This window comes from Apium graveolens, chromosome 11, assembly GCF_009905375.1.
Source record: "Apium graveolens cultivar Ventura chromosome 11, ASM990537v1, whole genome shotgun sequence".
In the NCBI taxonomy this organism is placed as follows: Eukaryota; Viridiplantae; Streptophyta; class Magnoliopsida; order Apiales; family Apiaceae; genus Apium; species Apium graveolens.
The window spans coordinates 173,447,882-173,455,632 of record NC_133657.1 but is presented as its reverse complement, the minus strand read 5'-3'; the positions used below and the strand labels follow the sequence as shown (position 1 = coordinate 173,455,632).

The window sequence follows — 7,751 nt, the reverse complement described above, 5'->3', positions numbered from 1 at the left end:
ATTTTGAAGACTCGAAAACACTTTAAAGAGTGTTTGGAGTAATGCTGATTTAATGAAATAAATCAGTCCCAATATATTAGAAAATATCTGAATATTATTATTTAAATAATATTCCCATAAAGAATAATCTTTATAAAAATAATTGAAGTAGAAGTTTTAAAACTTATACTTGAAATGAGTATTAAATAACCAAAGATATACTTATACGAAAGTACTATCTTTATTTGAATAATTAAAGATAAGTTTGATTATCGACACCTTATTCTTTAATAAAATAAAGAACATATCTCAGCAAATAATCGGAGTCATAGATCCTCAAATGAATATTCAAATAATATTCATTAAATAATATAAACTGAGTCATAAGCCCTCGAATGAATATTCAAATAATATTCAATAAATAATATAAAAGAGTCATAAGCCCTCGAATGAATATTCAAATAATATTCAATAAATAATATAAAAGAGTCATAAGCCCTCGAATGAATATTCAAATAATATTCAAATAATAAAATAAAAGGAGTCATAAGTCCTCGAATGAATATTCAAAATAATATTCAATAATAAAATAAAGTTATCGAATAAACCTTATTCGATTAATAGTTTTGAAAACTATAACCATATATATATATATATATATATAAAATCTACTCGGGATCCTCGACTCCCGGTTTTAAAAAATATTTTCACCTTTGGGTCGCTATACTAAGGGTATATGCAAATTACCGCTATTCTCTAGCATAGGTATTATCAATTGAACCAACAGATATATATGGCAAGAATATGAAACAGGCATGCATATGTACCATATCACATGCTACCATATATCGCAAGAATTTGCTAATATAACCATCATGCATCTATTACAAGATAATGCATATACAAGAGTATACATCACAACAACAGTATAACGGGTAGAAAACTTGCCTGAGCGACTGGGGGTGATAAAAGGCTCGGGACGAGTCTGGTAACCTTCCTTGAAGTGGTGGGAGTAGCTAGGAAGCCTTAAGAAGCTTTGAGAAGTCTTATGGATGCTTGGATCAATTTAGGAAGCTTGGATCTTGGATTTTGAAAATTCTTGCCTTTAAAAAGTGAAAAAGCCGAGAGCAAATGAAGAAATAATGCCTTGGTTTCTTTTTTGTTTTGATGAAGAATGAATTATTTGTCTTGGTTGGTTGGTTTTGTTTTTGTTTTAGTTAATTACCTATTTAACCTTGGACTTTGTGTGGTTCTCATTCAACCACACCTCCTTCCTTCCCATGTCATGCTTGTGTCATGCTATGATGTCATCTTTCCCTCCTTGTCCTCTTCTCATTGGTTGGGTAACCTCATCCCCACTAATCTCTTTGATTAACTTCCTAACTGTTTGCCTAATGACCGCTGATCTGTTATACGGTTCGCTTAACTTTCGTTTTCGTTTATCGTTTGAGGGATCATATCCGGGATCTTATTACTTAGGTTCCCTTAACCTTTCTCAATATATCATATTCCTTTTATGATCCTCTCTTATAATCCTTTAATTTAAATCCTTTTTATTCTGTTACCTTATACTCAATTCTTTCCGTATCTAGTGGATTTCCGGAAAAAATCAAAGTGTTCGGAATTGGATTCTGGTGATCTTTACATACACTTATATACCATGTAGAGTACTAATAAAATCTCAGAATATCCATAACAGAACCCCTACATAGTGTGGCATGAAAAGTTTTCTCATTCAGCTAAAACACTATTCACAAGGGTTACAAAAAGTTCAAAATTTTGGGGGTTATTACAGTCTCCCCTCCTTAAAAGGATTCCGTCCCGGAATCAGATGGAAAATGAATAGGGATACTCTCTTAGCATTACACTTTCTAACTCTCAACTAAATTTTCCCACATTGTGGTCCTACCACCAAACTCCGCCTAATTTGATAACCCTTCTCCTAAGCACTTGTTCCTTTTCACTCTATAACCCTTCCTGGTTGCTCCATATAGGTTACGTCTGGTTGCATGTCTATGCGCTCATATGCCCCTATTTATCTGGCATCCGAATTACACTTCCTTAACATTGATACGTGAAACACGTTATGACTTGCTACATGTTCTGGGGTAAGGCTAGCTCATATGCTAACTTCCCAATACTTCTTAATATATCCAAGGGTCCAACAATTGGTGGACTTAGCTTTCCTTTCTTTCTGAATCTCATCAATCCTTTCCAAGGGTTTCCAAGGGGATACCTTTAACACACTAGGTCCCCTACTTCCTATTCTTTGTCCTTTCGTGTCAAATCAACATACTTCTTATGTCCATCTTGGGTTACTACCAGCCGTCCTCTGATTAGATCTATTATATCCTTGGTCCTTTGGACTACTGCGGGTCCGAGCATCTTGCGCTCTACAACTTCATCCTAACATAAGGGAGATCGACATTGTCTTCCCTCAAGGATCTCATAAGGCGACAACTCGATAATGACATAAGATCTATTGTCGTAAGAAAACTCAATCCGTGTTAAGTGATCATTCCAATTTCTTTCAAGTCTATTGCACAGACTCTCATTATAGCTTTTAGCATTAGAGCTTTTGCTTCTCAATACCCATTCTTTTCCAGTTCGTAATCGCTACTACCTTCCGTTCCTAATATTATACTGGTTATACTTTTGCTCGTTAGCGTTCTATAACCTTTTAATAACCTCGTCAACCTTAGTATCAGGAATGTGTTTCCATTCCGCATACCACCACAACTTTACTACTCCTTTTTCAGCTGCTTCTATCTTCGAAAGCTTAGTCCTTCATATAGAAGTAAAAGAATTTATTGAGAGATCACTATGATCATGAACACTTGTTACATTGCATAGTTAGTATAGAAGGTGGCCAGCCTTTAGTACTTGACAAGCAATTAAACAATATATGGTATCCTACTCGGCTTCTATCACACAGATAGATAGTCATTCGGCAATACCTCCCCTTCTGGAAGGGTTGTTCTTCTCAGCTTATATGAAATGAAAAGAAAAGAAAAGAACGAATTGAAGAGAATTGTATATGTGAAAAAAAAAATATACTGCCACCAAATATCTGGCTTGGAACCTACCTTTGAACTATAGAGGTTTGATATAGGAGAACAAAACATATGTGTATTTATATCAACATCAAGTATTATAGCATCGCATTTTACATGCTTAAATATTTACTATTCCATCCATCATTCTATGGACCCATGCTCTTGCTCGAGCTTATACACAATCACCTTTGAAACTCCCTCGACATCGAAAATCGAATCTGGGTTTTCATTCTAGACATCACCGTTACTAAAATTCTATGCTTGCACTGCAACCTTCCTCGTATAGTAATACGACTCTCTATTGATAAGAAGGAATAAGTATTCAATAGGTAGATAATCGACTTAATTAGTCTATCAATGATAACTTATACACTACCACGACCCGTTTAGTGGTACTCAATCTCAATATCCATTCCAATACAACTCTCACGGTTGTAACCAGCTCATTACTCGCGAAATCATTGCTGCATTACTATGGTCCACTACTGACCTACTGTCGTCATTCACGTTCCATGAAATCTTAATATCTAACCATACGGAGTCCATACATGTCGTATTAAATCCTTCTAAGGAGGTAACATAATCACCATTCCTGATTCATAAAGAACACTCCTGATCCTGACATACATACATGACATGAAGCAGATAAAATTGCAGAAGAGTTTCAATCAAAGCAATGATAGCAGGTTAATACCATTCTAAATCTTATGCCTTAAATAGAAGACTTACTTAAAGGTTCGTCTAGTCCTTTTTGAAACATGGTCCTGGCTTATCTCAAGATAGGACCTTCTAAGATAGATAGCCCGTTCATGGCGATTACACGAATTAAACCTTTACCAACTACTATTACGGTTGCGTATTGCACAGTCATCAGAAGGAATGCCAATCTTCCAAACCATAATACAACCTTCACAGCTTTAACCATCATCACTGTATTCTTTTGGCACAAGCGCCTATAATTATCCTCTTACCTTTAAAGTGTCGGCCACCTCTTTGGCCTCTCCTGATAGTAAAATTTCCTTACAGTCAATGTCATTTTAACCACCTCCAAATAAATTTTCTGCCTCATTTCAATCACAGCTTATGTGAAGATGTTTTCCTTAAAATCTGATGAGTAAAATTTTTTTTTTACCATTTTTCCATAAGTTATTGCCTCAGTATTTAGAGGTTAATCACTGTCATGACTGACTCTCAATCATAATTAGAACATCTTTTATCGTAAGTCCTAATTGCCCTGAACAATTTCGACCATTATTGGTTCGATCCATACCTTCTCGTGGTTTAACACGTGCCTCACTTGGCATCAATATAATTACGTCATATTTCCTTTATCAACATTTCTATTCTTGAAAATTTTGAATTTTATCTTTCTCCTTGTAAAACCTCTAAGGTTATCCTTGAATCGTTCCTCCTGTATTCCCTAGATACAGGGCATATCAAAATACCATTTACTAATACTAAAACCATTGTCTATATACTTCTGAAAAATTTCTCCACTGATTCTTAAAGGTTGTTGTTACCTTAACCCTTTCCAAATCATACTGTCAAAACTCATACTGTCCCTATTAAGGGTGGAATGCCAACCTTTATGCATTCCCCTAGGATTCATTTTAAGTTACCGATGTTCTATCCTTAATTCCACCTTTAAAAGGTACCTGCATCCTTCCATGGATAAATCAAGTCATATATCCCTGATAAGGGTGTCTTATTCAATCATTCCCACCTCGATAGTATATGCCTAATTTCACAATAACATCTGTATACAAAATGAGGTTAATCAAAATGGCCTCCAAAAGATAACAACGGTTATCCGCTTTTCTTGCCTAATCTGGTAACGATAACAAGGATGTTCTGGAAGATATTGGTCGTGTTCAACGTGAACTTCTTCTTAATAATTCCTTATTTACTTTTGTTGTTTATCTCAACAGTAATCTCAATGTTGGGATATCTTTCATTACCTGGCGTCTCCCTTTCTGGGTATCAAGCCACCGGTCTTACACTTCACATTCTTGAAGGTCATTTCCTTCATCCAATTTTCCTAATTTCTTACTTCCTTGACTCCTCAGTCTATCCGCGTCTCATTATTTATCCTTCGAACTATCTCCTCGAATCCTCCCAACTTACAGGGGATAAAATATATGTATCTCTTGTTCCTTCAATCATCAACTTTAACTCATGGTGAATCACCCTCATCCTGACGATTACATACTTTTCTATTTCTATTGCTACGAGTCTTTAGGGTTTCCTCATACCCAACTCCCTTATCATTCCTCAAACTCTATTGCCTTTATATTCCTTTCCACTTCAGTTTCTTTTTATTTTCCTTTCTCTTATCATTAATTCATGAACCCACTAATCATTGACTTCAAACATCACATCGTTCTGGGATTCTTGTCATCCGAACGAATCTTGACAACTTTTACAACTTAGCTTCATATTTCATCATACTCGTCTGCCTTTATTCTGGCTCTAAAGATTTTACACTATCTCCATAACCTTGGGAATTACTTTCCCGAAAACAATTGACTAACTTTTAATCAGTTTATTCTAACCTCTGGCTCTGTGCCTTTCTTGGTCTTTCACCAGCGGGTGGCCTCTCTCTTAGGAGGGTAAGTGACAAAAACAGTCTTTTGTGGTTCGTCAATCATTCAGAATCTCAAATGATTCCTCTATTTCCTTTAGCCAGGCTCTCGCCTCTACTGGGTTCCTTATATCTTAATTGCGACCCTGATTATCACATTCAAGGTTTGCCCCTAATCTTATTCCTTGTGGGGGCATATTACTTGGAAAAATTTTGAGAATCTCTGGATATTTGTCTTACTTACTTTGCTTAAGTCTTTCCCTCGTTCAGTCCTTGCACGATTGCAAATTATGAATTCTCAAGTTCGATAAACTTCCTGACACTCTCTTAAGTGTTAATAGAGCAATTAACAATGTGATTTTATCACAAACAAACTGATCTGAACTGAAATTAACGAATACATACATAACCATTGGTTCGAGGGTACAACAACTGAACATATTAAAGAGAATTACATCATTTGATCTTATCGCTCCTATCCCAAAAGTACTACCATAGATAGTCATCTCGTCATTAAAACTAATCATTCATAACTTAGGCTAATCCTCCAAAAGCGGTGCTACATGAAATTCTTGTCAGATTGCTCAGACTCTGCACACTATTATGGATCAAGAAATGCGGGCACGCACGACATCCCTAACCTGCTCCATCACAGAAGTGATGAGGTCTAAGATTGTTGCAAGTAGAGCCGGATCAATCTGACCCTCGAGATGGCCTCTAGCTGTAACACGGGTGGTAGCCTCAATCCTTTCCATGCTATGAGCTAATCCTGCCGGAAGTACCCCACCCTTAATCCTCGGTGCCGTAAGTCGATCCAACAGATCACTCCTAACATTACGGGCCTCAGACAGGCCACCCAAAGTCATATGATAATTGGCGATAAGAGAAGCCTGAGTGGTAGCATCTAGCAGTCCATGGGGTGCAGGTGGCGCAGACCCAGGAGATCCAAATGGATAACCAAGCACGGTATCAGGTGACAATGGTGCAGGAGATAAAGGTGGCATTTCCTCAGTTGGTGCTGGGCTCTGTACCGGGAATGGAACAGGAATTGGTGGAACCTCATGGATGTCTACAGGAACCTCTGGAAGAGGGTCTGATACTGGTATAATTGGGGTCGTGGAAGGCCCCACTCCTTGCCCTCATTAACCTTTGTGCCCTTGGTAACTCTTCATCCTCCAGTGCCACCCTCGCGGCCATTCTTGCTCTGGTAGTCGCCCTGACTACGGTCATCAATTCCTCAGCGGTCCTCTCTTCATTCTCATCAGGATCCTCCATGAGATCCTCCTCAGCCACAATCCTTTTCGGAATAGCATCCTCAACCGCAACATTCTCAATATGAATCTCATCCGGTCCCTCATTAGGGTACTCCATCGGATTCACAATTTGATCTCCAGCTTGTAATAAAATATCCTCATGCTGATGCTCCTGAACCTCAGGGTTCGGTGCCCCGCTGCCCTATACGAGAACGAACTATGTTACTATCACGATATTTATAAGGGTTCCCGTAAGGGTTTTAACTGTCAGTACTACATTAGGTAGCCCGACTATGAACTTGGCAAGAGTTCTTATTTATCTTAATGTACTTATTATCTTAACGTCACTTCATCTCTGAGGTTTATAACGCTGAGCTCTGATACCACTTCAGTAACACCCCCAAATCCGGGGTCGGGGATCCGGGTTGTCACGAGTTCCATTTCCCTTAACAACACCCAATCTTAATAAATAATCAACTACTCTGTACTGTGACCCCACCATTAAACACACACACCACAAGTTATAGCCTCAGAGATGAATATCCAAAAATAATCACAAATCGTTTTATTCCACAATTATATGCCAATGCACCTTAAACAGGTTTCTGAATAAATTTACATTTCTTTGCCATTATTACAATTCATAATATACATAAGTCTGGTACATTATTAGTTGAAAACTTAGCCTATTGGTAATTTCTACCTCAGCTACAGCGTCCTCAACGCTTCCAGAAAGCTGCGGAACGTTTCCTAATCGCTTGCGAATCGGGAGCTTGGTCCTGTTCATCTTTTCTATCTGTTGTTGTGTGATGAAAGAAGAAAGCAAGGGTGAGCAGCAAGCCCACCAAAATAATATGTATAATGATTAACAATATATGAGCC

The 7,751-nt window shown here is 37.5% G+C and overlaps 1 long non-coding RNA gene across 1 annotated transcript in view; it reads right to left on the bottom strand.

Moving 5' to 3' along the window:
* Positions 1 to 925: 925 nt before the first annotated feature.
* The window catches only part of LOC141697224 (uncharacterized), a 269,642-nt gene continuing 262,816 nt past the window's right edge, over positions 926 to 7,751 (bottom strand). The window contains exon 3 of the long non-coding RNA XR_012564653.1: positions 926 to 972. This is a non-coding gene — a long non-coding RNA (uncharacterized LOC141697224). The remainder of the gene's footprint in view (positions 973 to 7,751) is intronic.